Source organism: Paramormyrops kingsleyae, chromosome 20, assembly GCF_048594095.1.
Source record: "Paramormyrops kingsleyae isolate MSU_618 chromosome 20, PKINGS_0.4, whole genome shotgun sequence".
NCBI classification, from domain to species: Eukaryota; Metazoa; Chordata; class Actinopteri; order Osteoglossiformes; family Mormyridae; genus Paramormyrops; species Paramormyrops kingsleyae.
Genome location: NC_132816.1, coordinates 9,388,864 through 9,408,856, shown reverse-complemented (window position 1 = coordinate 9,408,856; position 19,993 = coordinate 9,388,864).

The window sequence follows — 19,993 nt, the reverse complement described above, 5'->3', positions numbered from 1 at the left end:
GCACCCCCCCTCCCCATGCCCTGTGATGGGCTGGCTGTTGTTAATGTATATTAATGCTGTTAAGGTATGTTACAATGTTAAGGCATACTTACTGTATATGCTGCTTTTGAATGTTCTATGAATGTTGTCTGTGAACCCCTCTGTCTTGTGTTCAAATCCCACTTCCTCTGTTTTTGTATTTTGTTCCTACAGTTTCTTTTATATCAGTTTAGTCCTGTGATTTTGTATTCAGTTTATGGTTTCTTGTTTTGAGCCTTAGTTTTGTTTGATCAGTTTTTATTTTCCACGTGTTTTTCTGTCAGTGTCTTAGTTTTCTCTTCCCAATCCCTTGCTTTAATTATTAGTTCCATCTTTGGCCTGTTTTCCCAGTCTTTGTTAATTAGACTCACCTGCCCTGTGTTAGTCTGGTTACCCAGTTTAGTTTCAGTATTTAAGTCCCTTCCTCAGTTCAGTTCCCCAGTGGTTCGTTGATTATGATTGTTGATGTTAGATGTATGTCTGTCCTGTCTGCCTGCCTGCACCCATCTGTAATTAAAAGTGGTTGTGGGAGGAATTTGATGAGGCTATGGAGATGGACTTTCAGTCGGCCTCAAAAAGGTTCTGGCAGGCTGTCAGGTGACTCAGGAGGGGGAAGCAGAGCTTCACCAATGCAATTTATAGCAGATGTGGAGAGCTGTTGACCTCAACTTGGGATATAGTCAGGCGGTGGAAGGAATATTTGAGGAACTTGGAGGAAGTAGATCTGAAAGACTTAGAGGAGAACTTGGCCATCTCTGGGGCTGAGACCGCTGAAGTAATGAAACAACTATTTGCTGGTAGGGCTCCGGGGCTGGATGAGATTCGCTCTGTGTTCTTGAAAGCTCTTTATGTTGTTCGTCTGTCTTGGCTGACACACCTTTTCAACATTGCATAGATGTTTGGGACAGTGCCTTTGGATTGACAAACTGGGGTGATGGTCCAAATCTTTAAGAGGAGGGACTGGAGGATGTGTTTCAACTTTAGGGAGATCACACTCCTCAGCCCCCCTGGGAATGTCAATGCCAAGGATTAGTTTGTTGATTAGTCGAACCTTGGATCCAGGAGGAAAAGTGCGGATTCCGTCCTGGTTGCGGAACACTGGACCATCTCTTTACCCTCACAAAGATACTGGAGGGTTCATGGGAGCTTGCCCAAACAGTCCACATGTGTTTTGTGGACTTGGAAAAGGCATACAACCTTGTGCTTTGGGTGGTCCTCTAGGGGATACTCCAGGTGTATGAGGTATGGGGTCTATTGTTGCAGGCCATCAGATCTCTGCATAAACAGAGTTTAGTTTGCATTGCCAGCAGTAAGTCAGGTTCATTCCCAGTGGGTGTTGTCAGGGTTGTTCTTTGTCATTGATTCTATTCACATCTCTTATGGATAGAATTTCTAGGCGTAGCCAAGGGGTGGAGGGGGTCCATTTCGGGGGTCTCAGGATTGCGTCTTTGCTTTTTGCAGTGATGTTGTCTTGTTGGCATCATTAGGCTGTGACCTGCAGCCAGCACTGGGGCGGTTTGCTGCTGAGTGTGGAGCAGGACATCCAAGTTTGAGACCATGATTCTCAACTGGAAAAGGGTAGATTGCCCTCTCCTGGTGGGGGATGTGTTACTGCCTCGAGCAGAGGAAACAAGTATCTTGGGGTCTTGTTCACAATTGAGGGGAAAAGGAAACAGAAGATCAACAGATGGATCAGTGCAGCGTTGGCAATAATATGGATGCTGTACTATTCTGTCTTGCTTAAGAGGGAGCTGACCCAGAAGGCAAAGCTCAATTTACCAGTCATTATACATTCCTACCCTCACCTATGGTCATGAGCACTGGGTAGTGACCAAAAAAATGAGATTGCGGATACAAGTGGCCAAAATGAGCTTCCTCCGTAGGGTGACTGGGCTCAACCTTAGAGACGGGCTGAGGAGCTCAGCTCAGACATTTTTGAGGGGCTCAGAATAGAACTGCAACCCCTCCGCATCGAAATTCAGGTAGTTCGGGCATCTATTTAGGATGCCTCATGGACAGCTCCCTAGGGAGGTATTTCAGGCATGTCCAACCAGAAGGAGACCCCAGGGCAGACCCAGGACATGATGGAGAGATTATGTCTCTTGGCTGGCCTGCAAATGCCTTGGTACTCCCCCAGTGGTGCTGGAGGAGGTGGCTGGTGAGAGGGAGTTCTGGGTATCCCTGCTAAGACTGCTGCCCCTGTGACCCGACCCAGATAAGCAATGGAAGATGGATGGATGAATGGATGGATGGATGGATGGATGGATGGATGGATGGGCTTTTTCTTTGCAATTCTGCTTTAAAGGCCAGCATCCTGGAGTTGCCTTTTCACTGTTGATGTTAAGACTGGTCTTTTGTCAATACTATTTAATGAAACTGCTAGTTGAAGACCTATGAGGCATCTGTTTCTCAAACTACACCTTCTAATATATTTATCCCCTGCACTGCTCTGTGAAGGGAGTAATACACAGTATTTTATGAGATTTTATGAGTCCGTTTCCTGACAGTTTCTCGCATGGAATAGCCTTCATTTCTCAGAACGAGAATAGACTGATGAGTTTCAGAGGCAAGTTCTTTGTTTCTGACCATTTTGAGCTTGTAATTGAACCCACAATTGCTGATACTCCAGCTATTCAACTAGTCCAAAGAAGTCCAGTTCTACTGCTTTTTTAATCCGCACAACAATTTCCATCCGTGCTAACATAATTGCAAAAGGGTTTTCTAATGATCGATTAACCTTTTAAAATGATAAACTTGCATTAGCAAACACAACATTCCAGTAGAACACAGGACTAAATGTTGCTGAGAAATGGGTCTCTGTACACCTATGTAGATATTCCATTAAAAAACTGCCTTTTCCAGCTATGATAGTGATTTACAATATTAACAATGTCTATACAGTATTTCTGATGAATCTGATGTTATTTTAATGGACAAAAAACTTGCTTTTTTTCAAAAGCAAGGACATTTCTATGTGAGCCCACATTTTTGAACAGTAGTGTATGTATACTCAGTGACAAAAAAAGTTAAGCACCCAGAAGTAATGGTTTGATTTGAATGTAATATGGCACAGGTACAGACCAGCGATAGGCATGTAAATGATTTGATTTGCAAGGAGCTGGCAAGTCTAGTCACCAGACACAGAGGATGCCTCGTAGGATTGTTGTATTGTGCAGCAAGTATTACAGAGCCTCCTGACATCTGCACCTGCCATCCGGACATCCTGCATCGTGTCTCGACCAAAAACGGAATACGGGTTCACCATCCCATGCGTGGGCTGCCATTAATACCAGGTATTTGAAGTGATGCCCTAACCAGGAAGCATGGACTGATGACGACTAGTGGTACCATGTTCAGTGATGAATCTCGGTTCGGCGTGTTCACATATGGCAGGGCCAAGGGGAGAGGACCAATCCTGTCAATGTTGTGGAGAGACACACTTGTGTTACTCCCCAGCATCATAGTGCGGGGGAGGTGCAGGGTATGACTTCAGGTAATCTCCGGTAGTGATGCGGGGAACCCTGACGGCACAGTGCTACATCAGTGACATCCTGCATCCGTATGTCTTACCCCTCCTGAGACAGCACCCTGGTACAGTCTTTCAACAAGACAACGCCCGTCCACTCACGGCATGTGTGTCTATGGACTGCCTGCGTCATGTTGAGGTCCTCCTGAGGCCAGCCAGGTCCTCTGATCTTTCGTACAAAATTTGGTTGACGAACAGAGTCCTCCACCAGACTCCTTTTTTTATACTAGTGTAGCACCGGCCTGGTGCATGTCCCAGCATGCTCTGCATGCAGTTGTAAATAGAATTACCACAACAGGCATCCAACGAGCACCAAACCCAAATAGATGGGAAAAACAAGGTTGTCAGATGTCGAACATGCACACATGGTAGAAGATTTACATACGCTAAATACACATGAGGATCGGACCGGGTACACACAAGACACGGGCAAACACACGCGCCACAATAGGGAAATGCAGCCATTAACATTAACAACAATAACATTACAAGGTTTAAGGACTGTTAATAAAGAGCATGATTTCCCTGCCAAGCACGTTCAGAACTCCGGATTGAATCCTAAAAAGTTCGGGTTCTGATCGAATTTTTTCCCATAAAAAAACAATTAATTGGTTCCCGGCCACAAAAAATTACACACAAATATGTTTTTTTTAGCATTTAAACACAAAATGAAGCGGATAAAACAAGAAGAGCATATACTGTACTAAACACATCTAAGCACATATATCAAAACAATAATTTGTAAAGCAAGAAAATAAATGCATCCAATGTGTAAAGTAAAAAAAAAACCAATGTGTCCTGCCCCGATCGTCCGCTCCTTCCGTGTGCCACGCCCCCTAGTTAACCCCGTGTGGAATCCCCGTGTGATCAGCTGTTTCTAGTTGTTGTCATGAGTCCTCTGTATTTCATCCGCGTTTCAGTTTGTTTTCCCAGTCCGGTCATTGTATTGTCCGTCTGCGTTTTGCCTGCCTTACCTGTAATTAAACCCCGTATTCCCCGATACCCTGACGTTTGCGCCTTTGTCTCCATTCCGTCCCCGCTCGGCATAACAATATTATTATAATTAAATGTATTAATGGTTTATTATTAATATCAAAATAATTAATAAGAAACCTTTATTTTAAAATGTATTTTATTATATAATAATAATTACTGTTACTGTCTATCATTGTCTAAATGTATTTTTACTGTCTAAATATACGTATTCAGCTTGTGTAAACATGGATGATGTTATCACAGCGAATGCGATGCAGAAACTGAAGCGTTACCCTTTGTTTCCACAGATAGACATGCTGCGTGACTCATTTCCCCGCGCATACAAGTTATCTTAGGTCGGCGTTCACGGTTTGACTTCTGAGATTCATATCGAGTACTAAGTAATTTTTTTCCGAACTGGTTGGTTCGACTTTTAAGAAATTCAAGTTCTAATGCGTTGGAGAACTGAGGCACCACTGTATTTGCTAGGCTTGTGAACAAATTAATCGAATTTCAATGCTTTCTTATGGGGAAAATTGCCTTGGTTCACGTACAAATTGGTTCATGACCACTTTCCTGGAATAGATTGTGTTTATGAATCGCAGGCACCACTGTAATTGGCTCTTTATTTTAATACTCATTTACTCCCTTGAGTCTTTTTTGTAAACACTATCTGACTATACAAGTTTAGAATGCATACAGTGCCACTGGCTTTCCTCTCTAAGATCTGATCACAATCTGGTGCCACTAACCTCAACTTGTTTGCCTATTGTCTCACGTCAACCAATGACTAAGAGAGAAATGGTTACTTGAGGCAATTGACACTTAGAAGGACTGTTTTGAGATTACAAATTGGGAGGAACTGAGTGCGCCACATGGTGAAGACATCAGCAGCATGACGGAATGTATCTTAGACTACATCACGCTCTGTGGGAACAGCTGCTTCCCAAACAACAAGGCCTGGATCACCAGCAATCTGAAAGAACTGCGGAACAGGAAGAAGGGGACCTCCAAGGCGAGGAACAGAAACCTGATAAGTGTCCGAAAGTGAAGCTGAGGAAGAACAAGAAAGCCTACAAGAGGAAGCTGGAAAATAAACTTGGACAGGACAGAGCGAGAGATGTATGGACTGCCATGAAGCAGATAACTGGCTACAGAGTCAAAGGGAAAATGACAGTCAAGAAAAGTCAGAAAATGAGGGCAGTCTGGAAAAGGCAAATGAATAAAATGTGTTTTTCTCAGGGTCAGTACAATGGCTCCCTCCACCTCCACCTGTCCGGACCTCACTCCCTCCACACCCCCACAGTCACCTCCCCTCAACACAAACTCATTACTTATCACCTGACAACTAGCCAGGTTAGAAGACAGCTGAAAAACCCCTCTATTAATTGTGGAAGCTCAGATCTTTTGATGTGTGCAACATACATCCATCCATCTATCCATCCATCCACTTTCTGAAATCGCTTATCCTATTCAGGGTCATGGAGGTCCGGAACCAATCGCGGAGGCTACACACAAGGCAGGGAACAACCCAGGATGGGGTGCCAACCCATCACAGACCTGTGTGTGCAACAAGTTGGAAATCCTTTATCAGTTTGTCTTAGCAAGTACAGTTTTCTCTGTGGTGGTTTGCTGGGGGAGCAGCACCATATAGCAAAAGACAGAAAGCGATGATAATAATAAACTAATTAGAAAGGCCAGCTCCGTTCTTGGCTCCACCTTAGACCCCTTTGAGTCAGTGGTGAAGAGGAGAATAATCAATAAACTGCTCTCCATGCTGCTTAACAATTGGAGCACCTTGAGTAGCAGGCTCATCCAGCTCCGCTAACGAGGACCACTTCAGAAAGCGCAGATTAGCAGCAACATGCAAAGACGGGTTTTTGTGAGTTCTGCAAGTTACTCATTTAACATTTACTACAAATACACTCAGTTTTCTTTGCTAGCAAATTAATTTGCAGTATGTTCACCATTTGAGTACCAATATTAGCAAGAAAATGTCATACCTTTGATTCATCACAGTAACCTCCTCTACAAGTTATAACAGTAGTGAAAATCGACGCATTCTTTCTACAAGAGACATTAAATACTGCTCTGTTTCATGTGATGAAACAGTTAACTAATGCATTTACAGTTAAAGGACAGCCTAGAATTTAACTATGCCATCACGATACAATCAGTTAGGATGTCAGACATATTACATGCTCTTTCCGTGTTACAAAGAAATCTTGTTTTATTTGACCCGTGTTTTCATTTATAGTTGTTCACTCAACATTCCTGGTAGTTGTTTGAGGACAGAGGCGAAGGCAGGTTTCGGGGGTAATCAAAGGGGCTTTATTAAAGGAAATCACAATATGGACAGGGCAAATTAAATGGTCCATGAGGGATCAAAAGATGAGGGTTAGGCAGGAACACGAGGCACAGGACATACTTATGCGCACAAGCATGTAGCAACATCAATGACCAGACTGGGGAGCACGGGACTGGGAGGCGCTCTTATACATCACTGATGAGGGGCAAATGAGAGGCATCTGGTGTGACTCAGAACGAGAGATAAGACAAACGATCAACTGGTGTGGCTCGTTAATAATACTAGGGAGATAACGAGCGGACAGGAATGCAGGACATGACAACTGGCATGGCTGCTGTAAGGCAAATGTTTACATCATACAGTACGTATGTTCTATGTATTTTATTTTTTTATTCATTTATTTTTTATTTAATACATTTGTTTTCTTATTCATTTGTTGTCTCGTTTAGGTTATTAGTAATTTTTCAGGATTTTGTGCTGTGTTCATGGGCCGTATAGGGCATATGGATTTTCTTTCCAGAATGGTACGCTCTGTTTACTGCCCACATGTTCTGTTTGTATAATTCGTGTGCAGTGATAAATAAAGTCTTAACAAAAATACAAAAACATCCTTATTAACTTCAACAAAATCCAAAGCAGGGTGCCCCAAACAATGACAGATTTTCTGCTGAGTGATCCCAGAGAGTCCTGGACTGTGCACTGCTTGACACAGCGGAACAGGGGGATTGGGTTCTGCTGACTGAATGGGCTTCGGGAGGAGGTGTAAGAGTAGAGGTGGAAAACAGGGCAGGGAAATTGGAACAGGAACCAGGAGACATCAACCAGGATACAGTTCTGAAAGATAAAAACATAAGATAACCACAATAAAATTCCGGTTCTACAGCTCCGCAGCCTCACAATATCAGCCAGCTGTAACCACAAACATGAAGGCAAGACACTTGCTGAGCACACCCATGACATCTGTGAACAAAAAAACCACAGTGCTGCTGATGGCACGAAGGAAACTATGGTCAACACCCAGAGATAAAACAGAGAGATTAAACCCAGAACCACAAACTAAGGTATGTGCTGAAGTACTTGAGATATGTCACGTTGAGAAACATCACTCTCTGTTCCTCTCTGTGTCTTCCTCTGCAGCATATTGAAATGAAATGGTGGTGCTTTGTTGATCCCTGTGGGGAAATTGTCCATTTGCCTATCTCATCTAACTCTCCATGACACATGAGAGCAAGCTTACCAGCAAAGGACAGCCATTTGCAGTGACACCCATGGAGCTGGAGGTTAAGGGCCTTGCTCAAGGGCCCACAGATGTGATTATTCTGCCCTGGCTGGAGCAGGCTGGGCGGGGCTTGAACTGACAACTTTCCAATCACAGGAACAGAGGCTTAACCCACTGAGCCCCATGCTGCCCCCTAGTGCAGAGCTCCTCGCTTCTATACCTGCCCATTCCCTCAGGTCTGCAGGTACTGGCTCTTCCAGTGGTGCCTTGCTTTAGGTTATCTTCTGTGGGTCACAGGACATTCATTGTTTTAGCTTCTAAACTTTGGAACTCACTCAAGCCTCCATGACGTATCCTCTATCTCCGTTTTTAGGCAGAACTTATATTAGTTCATGGTATACGTTTCCTATATTCTTGAGAAAGGCACTATATAAAATAAACATTATTATGATAGTTGGTATCTATGAATAAAAGAAGGTTTCAGTTAAGAAAAAAAATCCAGTCTTTGACAACACAAAGACATAAAGGTCAATTGGTCAGGAAAATATCAAGAACTTTAAAAGGTGCAAGTGAATGAATGAATGAAAGATAAAACCAGCTCTGTTGAGGACACTAATAAGAGTTGGGGGAAAGATCATGTGACTAGAGCCAGCAGCCTCAGAAACAGCCAAATAACTGCATCTCCAATTAAGGCCAAATAAAGGTATTCAAGAGGCAGACACATCTTCGTGTCAACATGTGATGTTGATTTTAATATCGCACATCGCCTTGCCCAATACTATAACAGCCCGTTTTGAATTCAGTAAAAAATGCCCCACCTTGCATTCTAATTCTGTCATTCTGCGCTCAGTTTTTCACACCAGTTGAAAATGAATACAAGAAATACCATTCACTTTGGGAAAAAAGAGGCACATCCAGCATCGACTGTTCTGAGCACACTGCATCAGTCAGGCCTCCATAGCAGCAAAAAAGGTCCTCCAATGCAGCAAAGTAATCACTACTGAAGGAGATTACTAAGAGGAGCATTCTGCAGATATACAACATACAGATACAATATATATTATATTGTAGCATCGAGCAGACCGAGGCATCGCGGGAGCAGAGAGGGACAAGAAGACTTGCTTGCTGGGGAAAACACGCTCTTTAATAGCAGATATAAAAAGGACCACAACAGGCACCCAACGAGCATCGGACCAAATGCACAGATGGGAAACACAAGGTTGTCGGATGCCGAGCTGTAAGATGCACACACGGTGGAAGATTTACACAAGCTTATAATATAATATAGTAACATTATATATATGTGTATATATGAATCTGAATTTTCTATGAAGTGTGCTAAATGTGCAGCTGTAAGTCAAAGACATGTGCAGTGTCACAAACACTTATTAAAACAGAGTGTGATCAAAACAAAATGCAAATACAGTTTGCATAATAAAAATCAGCAGAAAAACAATAGGGATCCTGCAGCTATGCTGTGTGGACCCCTAACAAATACTTTTACAATGGCTGAGTGATATGCGTGTTTTTAAAGGTTACTTAAAAATGGTTACTGAGCCCGTTGAACTATTGCTTTGAGGTACTGTTCCAAAGTCTTGGAGCCATCATGGAAAATACTTTATCAGCTTCGGTTTATAGTTTCGACTTTGGAATAGCAGGTAAGTTTTGGTCATATAAAGCCGTTTAATGGGATACGAGCATTTTAGATACAAACTCCAGAGCTAGATCATTCAAGGCCTTAAAAGTGATCAATGAATTGGAAGCCAGTGAAGTGAAGCCAAAATTAAGGTAGTATGCTCACAAACATTTGATCTTGTAAGTGGTCTGTGCAATATCTGCAAAATATGAGGACACCCTAACCTTCGCAATATTCCTCAATTATTTTTATGATGTTCACAATTTAAACTGGAATGAAAAAGCACCCCTGGTTTCCTGTACCATGGTTTAATATGATGTGCCAATGAACCTAAAGCCTGCTTCATATGAACTGTATTCCATTGTCGGGCAATGACTAAAATCTCTTTTTTTATCAGTTTTAAGATGAAGAAAGGTATAGGACAATCCAGTTTCTCACATAATTAATATAAGCTAGAAGAACTTATAAATTTGACAGAATATTTGCATCCAAAGACTGGTATAGCTGTAAATTATCAAAATAACAGTGAAAAATAATGTTATATTGCTGGATGACCTGCCCAAGAGGGAACATATATAGAGAAAACAAAGTTGGGCCTAAAATGGAGCCGTGGGGTACCCCACATGTAAGCATGGAAGGAGAGGGAACTTGCCAACAGCAACTGCAACAGATAGATATGAAGAAGACCAGGCCAGTGCAATTCCTGATATTCCCACCCACCTTTTTCAATCTACTGATCAGGATGACATGACTGATAGTGTCAAGTGCGGCACTTAAATATAGGTGAATTAGCACAGAGATATTCTCAGCATCATCATTCAGTAAAATGCCATTTGTAACCTTGAGGAGCATCATTTCAGTACTGTGTTTTTCTAAAACCAGATAAAAATTTCTCAAAAATAGTGTTGTTCTGAACTACCATTAATATCTGTATTGCAATTACCTTTTCTAATACTTTAGATTAATAGGGACAAAAATGGGAAATATGCCTATAATTACAGTATTTGAATCAAACTGGTCAAGGTTTGGTTTCCAGTGCAAAAGCTGTACCACAGCGGTTTTAAAGTCTTTAGGAACCACACCAGTGGCCGAAGAACTATTCAGAATAGATAAAAGAATTGGGGTTACTACATCACTGACATCTTTGAGCAGTCTAATGGGTATGGCATCTATAGGACTAGATGGTGATTTATGCTGAGACAATATTTCAATGAACTTTTGTTCTTAAATCAGCCTGAACTCAATAGGACCTTTTCTGTCACGTCTGAAGTAGCCAGGAAAAGTAAAAAAAACTCCAGAGGCAGCCATAGTAAAGGAAATCCCCTGACGGGTACTTTATTACGGCAATTACAGGGCAGCTCGGGCTTATGACAAGTGACAATGCTATGACTGGGGAACATGTGACGGAGGAGCACATATAAATACTGTTAGCAAGGTGTACAGTTAGATACTGGTAGATAGGTGTGGCCATAGCAATAAAAATATAACAATGGAGTAGAAATAGTTGGTCTCTCCTGGAACCGACACCTTATCGTGGTGGAGGGGTTAGCGTGTTCCAATGATCCCAGCAGCTAAGTTGCCCGGGGCTTTATGCCCCTGGTAGGGTCACCCAAGGCCAACAGGTCCTGGGTGAGGAACCAGATGAAGTGCGGCTCACAAGACCCCTAATGATGAGTAAAAACATTGATCCACGATTTCCCTTGCCCGGACGCGGGTCACCGGGGCCCCCCCCTGGAGCCAGGCCTGGGGGTGGGGCTCGATGGGGAGCGCCAGGTGGCCAGGCCTGCACCCATGGGGCCTGGTCAGTCACAGCCCGAACAAGGCACATGGGTCCCCCCTCCAATGGGCTCACCACCTGTAGGAGGGGCCATAGGGGTCGGGTGCAGTGTGACTTGGGCAGTGGCCGAAGGCGGGGACCTTGGCAGTCCGATCCTCGGCTGCAGAAGCAAGCTCTAGGGACATGGAACAGACAGACAGACAGACAGACAAACTTTAATTATTCAGAAGGAACTTTAGGTATCCAGTACCTTATACACAGTATACATACACATAGGCGCACAGACCTATGACATTCACGCACACTTACATACTGCAACAGTACAAAGGAAAATAACAGGAGGGCAGTGTGCTATACAGGCCATAATGAGTATGGGGTGCCGGACTGCCTTATAAGGGCTGTTTGGTCCCTGTACACCCGGTGTCAGAGCTTGGTCCGCATTGCCGGCAGTAAGTCGGACTCGTTCCCGGTGAGGGTTGGACTCCGCCAGGGCTGCCCTTTATTACCGATTCTGTTCATAACCTTTATGGACAGAATTTCTAGGCGCAGCCAGGGCATTGAGGGTGTCCGGTTTGGTGACCTCAGGATTAGGTCTCTGCTTTTTGCAGATGATGTGGTTCTGTTGGCCTCATCAGACCGTGACCTTCGGCTCTCACTGGAACAGTTCGCAGCTGAGTGTGAAGCGGCTGGAATGAAAATCAGCACCTCCAAATCCAAGACCATGGTCCTCAGCCGGAAAAGGGTGGAGTGCTCTCTCCGGGTCGGGGAGGAGGTACTTCCCCAAGTGGAGGAGTTTAAGTATCCCGGGGTCTTGTTCACGAGTGAGGGAAGGATGGAGCGGGAGATCGACAGGCGGATCGGTGCGGCGTCCGCAGTGATGCGGGCGCTGCATCGGTCTGTCATGGTGAAGAAGGAGCTGAGCCAAAAGGCAAAGCTCTCGATTTACCAGTCGATCTACGTTCCTACCCTCACCTAAGGTCACGAGCTGTGGATAGTGACCAAAAGAGCGAGATCGCGAGTGCAAGCGGCCAAAATGAGTTTTCTCCGCAGAATGGCTGGGCTCTCCCTTAGAGATAGGGTGAGGAGCTCGGTCATTTGGGAGAAACTCAGAGTAGAGCTGCTGCTCCTCCACATTGAGAGGAGCCAGATGAGGTGGCTCGGGCATCTGCTTAGGATGCCTCCTGAACGCCTCCCTGGTGAAGTGTTCCAGGCATGTCTCACTGGGAGGAGGCCCCGGGGAAGACCCAGGACACGCTGGAGGGACTATGTCTCTCGACTGGCCTGGGAATGCCTTGGGATTCCCCCAGAGGAGCTGGAGGAAGTGGCCGTGGAGAGGGAAGTCTGGGTTTCCCTGCTGAAACTGCTGCCCCCGCGACCCGACCTCGGATAAGCGGAAGTTAATGGATGGATGGAAATAGTTGGCGTAAACACCAAAAAATGGGCACAACAGTGACATCTGCTGGCCAAACAGAATCAGGACAGGGTTGATTGAGACAGATCATGTCACTTTCCACATGTTGCACCTCACTGTAAGGCAGAGGATGCACTATAGAAGTCATAATTTTGTTAACTTTGTCAGTGAAAAAAGGAAATTTTCCACATTTCCTATTAGTATTTTAGTATTATTATTTTGTTGCGAGAAATACACTGCCCTGGCAATCTTAACAGCTAAATTGTGCAAAATGAAAAGATCTTTCAAGATGCGTGCACAGATTAGTAGCTATTTCAGGTGCCATGTATTGTCTCCTCAGCGTATGGATATGTTCACCAATCCTAGGGGTTCTCGTATGTTTTGCCCCTTACTTACATTAAAAAGGGGCAACAGAATCTAAAACGGACAGACATAGCTTACTGAATGCATCTACCCTCTGTGTAATGTCTGCCTTATCTGCACCATCAGGCTGGAGCAAGAGGCAGAAAAGGCAGGAAAAAAATTAGCGGCAGTGTCTATTCACAAATAAAAACAATGACTGATGCTTTCAGTGTCAGGGGAGATTTCAACATAAAAGGTTGCAATGCTCAGATACACAGATATCATCAATACTTGCAAGTATACCAGATGTACTGGGGCCATCAAATGCTACAATAAGTGTCCCCCCCTGGTCTGTCTCCCCACTCAATCGCCAGCCCTCGGGAATAGTATTGTATTTAAATGTTGCACACTTTATTTTTGCACATTGCAATTTAGTTTTGTAATGTGTCTTTTGTACAGTATCATGTCTTGTGTCTTTTGTATATGTACAGTGATGTCACTTTTTGTGTGTGCTGCTGTTACTTTTGGAATTTCCATTGGGATCAATAAGGTACTACTACTAATACTACTGCAGTGGATATAATAACTGTACACGCCCCGTTAAAATGGCAGGTTTTTTGTCATGTACAAAATGAGACCACGATAAATCATTTCAAAACATTTCCGACCTTTAATGTGACCTTTAATAACCTGTACAATTTAACTAAAAAAAATAAATCTCTTAGGGGAAAAAATGTAAAAAATCAAAAAGGAACAATAGGCTGGCTGCATAAGTGTGCACACCCTTAAATTAGTACTTTTCTGCAGCTCCTTCAGTGTTGCTGTAGGCCTTTTGGCAGCCTTTTATTTTGTCTTTTCATCAATTTTGGAGGCACTCAAAACATAGCTTTTGCTGTAGGATGCAACTGAATAAATGTCAGGAAAATCCTACTAAGAGAGTTGAACTTTATTTGTGGTTAATTGAAGTCACTTTAATTGATGGCAATAATTGTGTTCTCAAAAAGACTGAATGCTGTAATTAAACCAAAAGTTGCTTCAACAAAGTATTAGTTTACGGTTGTGCACACTTATGCAACCAACTTATTGTATGATTTTGCAGCACAAAGCAGGCTTGTTGCATACTAACTGAATTGTTGAATTGCTTAACATCAACAACTAATATGAATGAAATGAACCAGTACTGTGATGGCTACAGTTGAAGGATTCCCTGTAAACCACTGCTACATTACCACCTTGGCAATTGGACGTAGGTTTGCTAAAAAACTTAAAATGGAGGGTACAAACTTCACCGAGTTGACTGAAGTCCCTAGCCTTCAACCAAGTTTCAGTAAGAGAGAAAAAAAACAAGATCACTGGAAGTGATGAAATCATTTAGAATGCAGCTCTTACTGGAACCTTAAACATCGACATCTTAGCAGTTACCATCTGCCTATGATAAGAGTTCAACAATTTTATAGGGATCAAATTATTAAAAGTGACATTCCTGTTTTTCTGGCTCTCTCTCTTTGTGTAACACATAAAGCTTGATAGGGAAAAGGATGCTGAGTGGAGAGACCGGCAGAGGGGTCATTGTTATATGTTATACACTCACCTAAAGGATTATTAGGAACACCATACTAATACGGTGTTTGACCCCCTTTCACCTTCAGAACTGCCTTAATTCTACGTGGCATTGATTCAACAAGGTGCTGAAAGCATTCTTTAGAAATGTTGGCCCATATTGATAGGATAGCATCTTGCAGTTGATGGAGATTTGTGGGATGCACATCCAGGGCACGAAGCTCCCGTTCCACCACATCCCAAAGATGCTCTATTGGGTTGAGATCTGGTGACTGTGGGGGCCATTTTAGTACAGTGAACTAAATTGTCATGTTCAAGAAACCAAATTGAAATGATTCGAGCTTTGTGACATGGTGCATTATCCTGCTGGAAGTAGCCATCAGAGGATGGGTACATGGTGGTTATAAAGGGATGGACATGGTCAGAAACAATGCTCAGGTAGGCCGTGGCATTTAAACGATGCCCAATTGGCACTAAGGGGCCTAAAGTGTGCCAAGAAAACATCCCCCACACCATTACACCACCACTACCAGCCTGCACAGTGGTAACAAGGCATGATGGATCCATGTTCTCATTCTGTTTACGCCAAATTCTGACTCTTTTTTTTTTTTTTTTTTTTTTTTTTATATTCCCTCCTCCACCCCCCCTCTGCAGGGGACTGTATCTATTTTTTTTTTTTTTTTTTTTTTTTTTTTAAAATTATTATTTATTTATTTATTTTTTATTTTATTTTATATTTTTATTTACTTCCTCAAAAGAAGGAGAGGGAGGGGGGGGGACAAAGGAGAAGGAGGGAAGAGAGAGAGAGGGAGAGAGAGGAATGGAAAGAAAACAGAAAAAAAAAAAAAAAAAAACTGTTGAAAAGAGAAAGACAACATACAACATCTGTACTAATCACAACGACCATCAAACGTTAAATGTTGTTGAACAGCACACACAACCAGCCTTACAACCCATGCCCAGAAACAACAGCCGATCAAGACAGTGTGTGTCCGTGAGCACGTGTCCGTGAGCACCTGTGTGCACACCTGTGTGTCAGCGCGCTGGTGTTCCTAAGGTTTCTCCAAGTAATTGTCTAGTAGTGTGTGTGGGGAGCCACAGCCCCGCCCACCCAGGACATGAAGTCGACACGGGGGAGACCCGGGCCCCAGATATCCAGAGGCCCCCCAGGGCACGGGAACCCCAGGAGGACCAACGCAGGGACAATTGCAGCCCCCACCGAGAAAAGGGCAGAGGAGCGCTCCGGAGGGGGGCCATCCGGCAGCCACATCACAGGAGCCCCAGGGGGCCGTGGCGACGAGCACGCAGGCCCCGCCGGCGGCCGGCCACACCAGGGCAGACCGGACCCCGGGCCCAGAGATCCAAGGGACCCCCCACCCCCCAGCCAGGGCCCCGACAGAGCCGGAAGGGCCAGGCCCCGGCAGGCAACCGCCGAGAGTGAGCCAGCACACACCAGAGCATCCAGCCCCAGACATCGAGAGCCACCAACGCATCGGCGGCCGGGGGCCTCATCCACCAGCAGGGAGTGTGGCGGGGGGTAATAGAGCCTGAGATGTTATTTCAGGTGGAGTCTAAGACCCAACCTGACACATACGTATAGACAGACAGGCACACACATACACAAGCATACGTTCCCACCCTCATGCACACATAAACAAATATTCACCCATTCGCCCAACATGAAGACACAGAAATGAACGCCGTACACACACTCACACTCCCCATATATACTCTATACTCCGAGATCTAGGCACCACCGCCCCCAGAGGGGCAATCCGCCACCAGACCTCGGAGATGGATCCCTTTTTTCCTCTGGCATGGGGACAAGAAGACCACCCCGGACCCCACAGCAGCCGAGAAGCCCACCAGCCCAGACCCCGACCGGACGGCCAGCTCCTCCCAGCCCCCGGCCCCAGATGGTGAACAGAGAACGGGGGTGTGAAAAGACCCCATGCTTCCCTCCGCCCGCTCATATGTGGTGTTGGTGCGTGTTGTTCTAAAGTGCTTTAAAACAGGGGAAGGGCATGGTGCTAACCACCCTCTGCCAATCAGCAGCTGGTGTCAGCTCGGCCCCTCCCCAGAACCCTCAATGTCTATATGCAACTTAAAATTGAGAAGTGGGCACTGGCACCAGAGGTAAGGCTGAATGAACAGACCGACCTCTGGACGCCATTCCTTGTGCCCACCCCCAAGGCCCTAAATGTATGTGTCATGAGAGAGTAAGTAATGAGAGTGTCTAAGTTGTGATGTGTGATTGAGACACAGGTGGCCACGGGGGGACAGAGGAGGAATCCCCTGCATCCCAGCGACGCACCTGCACCTCAAAGCCCTATATGTGTGTTGGGGTGACGGAGCGGGAGGAGGGAAGCATTTAGGGATGGGGAGGAAAGGATCGGGGGGGGCAAAGTACCCCCCCTCTGGAGCCAGCCCCCCCGCTGACCCCCATAAGCACCCCCGTTCCCCGAAATCCACCCAGGGCGGGAGAGCCGAGGCCCATCCAGTCCGGGGGCCCAGAGCAGCGGCACCACCGGGCACCACAGAGCCCGGGGCAGCCAACCAGACCCCACCACAGAGGGAAAAACTACACCCACCCCACCATTCAGTCAACTCCCAGACTACATAAGACAACAGACACCCAGGTTTGGTCCATTCTCCTACTCTATTGGATTCCCCCCCACCCCCGCAGAGTGGATACCCCTAAGGCAGGGACCACCTGCGGGCAGATGGTAACAACCTCCCCACCAGCTAAAGAGGCCCCCAGCCCCTCCAATGCGCCGAAGGTCCCCGCGCCGGGGCCGGGCCCCAGTGCACGCGCCAGCCCACACCCCGGCGACCCACCCACCAGGACCCAAGCCCCCCCAGCCCAGCCGGAACCCCAGCCCGAAGGCAGAGCGCCCCCAGAACCCCAAGCCCGCCCCGGACCCACCCAGGAGCAGCACGGCCGCCAGGCTGGTACCCTACGTCCGCCGGCACAGGCTACCCCAGCAGCGCTGCATGCAGCCACCAGAAAGACGCCACCCAAGAGCCACCAAAGCCCCATCCAGGCCAGGACCGCAGTCCCAGCGCCGAACCCCCCCAGAAACCCCCCCCCCCCCCCCCCCAGGGAACCCCCAGACACCCCAAGCCCATAGGCCCCCCCCCACACCAACAACAAAGACCGAAGCGGGACAAACCTGCGACCCCCCACCGCCACTAGGTGATGGAGCTGATCAAAGGAGCCCAGAGAGATTGGTCTAATGTGGCGGCAGAAGCTGTATCAAGACTAATATGGTCCAGCAAACTCTCTCTATATTGGTTGATATTAAGGTTATTTTTATTTTTCCAGTTCATGAGGACAGTCTTCTTAGCAATGCATAAAGCAGTGAAAGCCATGTGGGTTGTGTTAATCTCGGTAGTGACACCATCTAAGTCACCCAACAAGCAGACTGAAGGAGAGGCTGGAATGATACATTTCAGACACTTTGATAAGTCCTCACAAATCCTGCGCCAAAACATCTGAACAGGTGGACAGAACCAAAGAGCATGGATGTAATTGTCAGGTGTATCCCCTTGACAGTGTGAGCAGTTGTTAGAAGATGTAAAACCCATCCTGAACATCCGATGCCCTGTATAGTGCACTCTATGCAGGATTTTGTATTGTATTAATTGTAAATTGGGACTTCTAATCAGTTCAAAGGTTTTTAAGCATGTCTTAGACCAGAAATTGTGGTTCCAGCTTATTGATAAATCTGCCTCCCATTTTGCAATAGGAAGGGATATTGAATCATCCATTTTAGAAAGTGTCCTGTATATTTTAGACAGTAATTTGGGGGTTTTGAGATTAAGGAATTCTGCCACCCTTGGTGGTATTTGTAATTTGATTTGAGTAGACTTGAATTTCCTTTTTACTATAGATTTAACTTGTTGATATTCTAAAAATCTATTCTTGTTAATCCCATGTCTTTTAACTAATAAGTCAAAGGGGATAAAGTCTATTTCTTCAAATATATGTTCCAAGTATTTAATACCTTTACAACTCCAATCCGGGAAATTTATGATATTATTGTTTAGTAGTATGTCAGGGTTGTTCCAGATGGGAGTACGTTTGCATGGGATTAATGAAGACTCAGTCATTTTAAGAAACTCCCACCATGCTGTCAGAGAAGAGCTGATACTGATGCTTTTGAAGCATTCATGTCGTTTAATGTTTGAGCTAATGAATGGTAGATCCGAAATGTCTATGTTATTGCATAGAGCCTGTTCTACGTCTAGCCAAGGTTCATCTAAGAAGGTATGTTTTAGCCATCCTGAGATGTTTTGAAGCCTGTTGGCTAAGAAGTAGTGGTGAAAGTTAGGCAGATCTAGTCCTCCTTTGTCCTTGGTCCTTTGCAGCGTTTTTAGGCTAATACGCGGTGGTTTATCTTTCCAAAGGAATTTAGAGATGGCGGAGTCCAGAGATCTAAACCAGTCAGGTGATGGTTTACTTGGAATCATTGCAAATAAATAATTAATTCTTGGTAACACCATCATTTTTATTGATGCAACCCGTCCCATGAGTGATATGGGCAGGGACTTCCATCTAACCAGCTCATCCTCTACCTTCTTTAAAAGTGGGATGTGGTTTAATTTAGTTAAGTCTGCCAGCCTAGGTGAAACATTAATACCTAAATATTTAATATCCCCAGATTGCAGTGGAGTGGAGGAAGAGTTCTGAAAGGAGCAGTTAATTGGAAGAACTGTAGATTTTAACCAGTTTATTGAATAATCTGAGACTCTTGAGAAAGAGTTTATTAATGTAATTACCTCAGAGAGAGTGGTTTGTGAATGCTGGAGAAAAAGTAACACATCATCCGCATAAAGACTGACCTTATGTTCCACATTCTTGCATTTGATGCCTTTAATCACTATAGCCTGTCTAATTGCTGCTGCTAGTGGTTCAATAAAAATTGCAAACAGTGAGGGGGAGAGAGGGCATCCCTGCCTGGTGCCCCTCTTGAGACAGAAGCTAGAGGATGTTTGGTCATTCGTCCTAACACATGCTGTTGGGGAACTATATAATATTTTTAACCAGTTTATGAAAGAGGTTCCAAAACCAAATTTGTGTAATGTTGCAAATAAAAAACTCCAACTAACTCTATCGAATGCTTTTTCTGCATCTAGAGACAATATTATGATTTGAAGGTTTTTATTGCACGAATAGTCTATCAGATTGAGTAATCTACGTGTGTTTGTTGATGAGTGC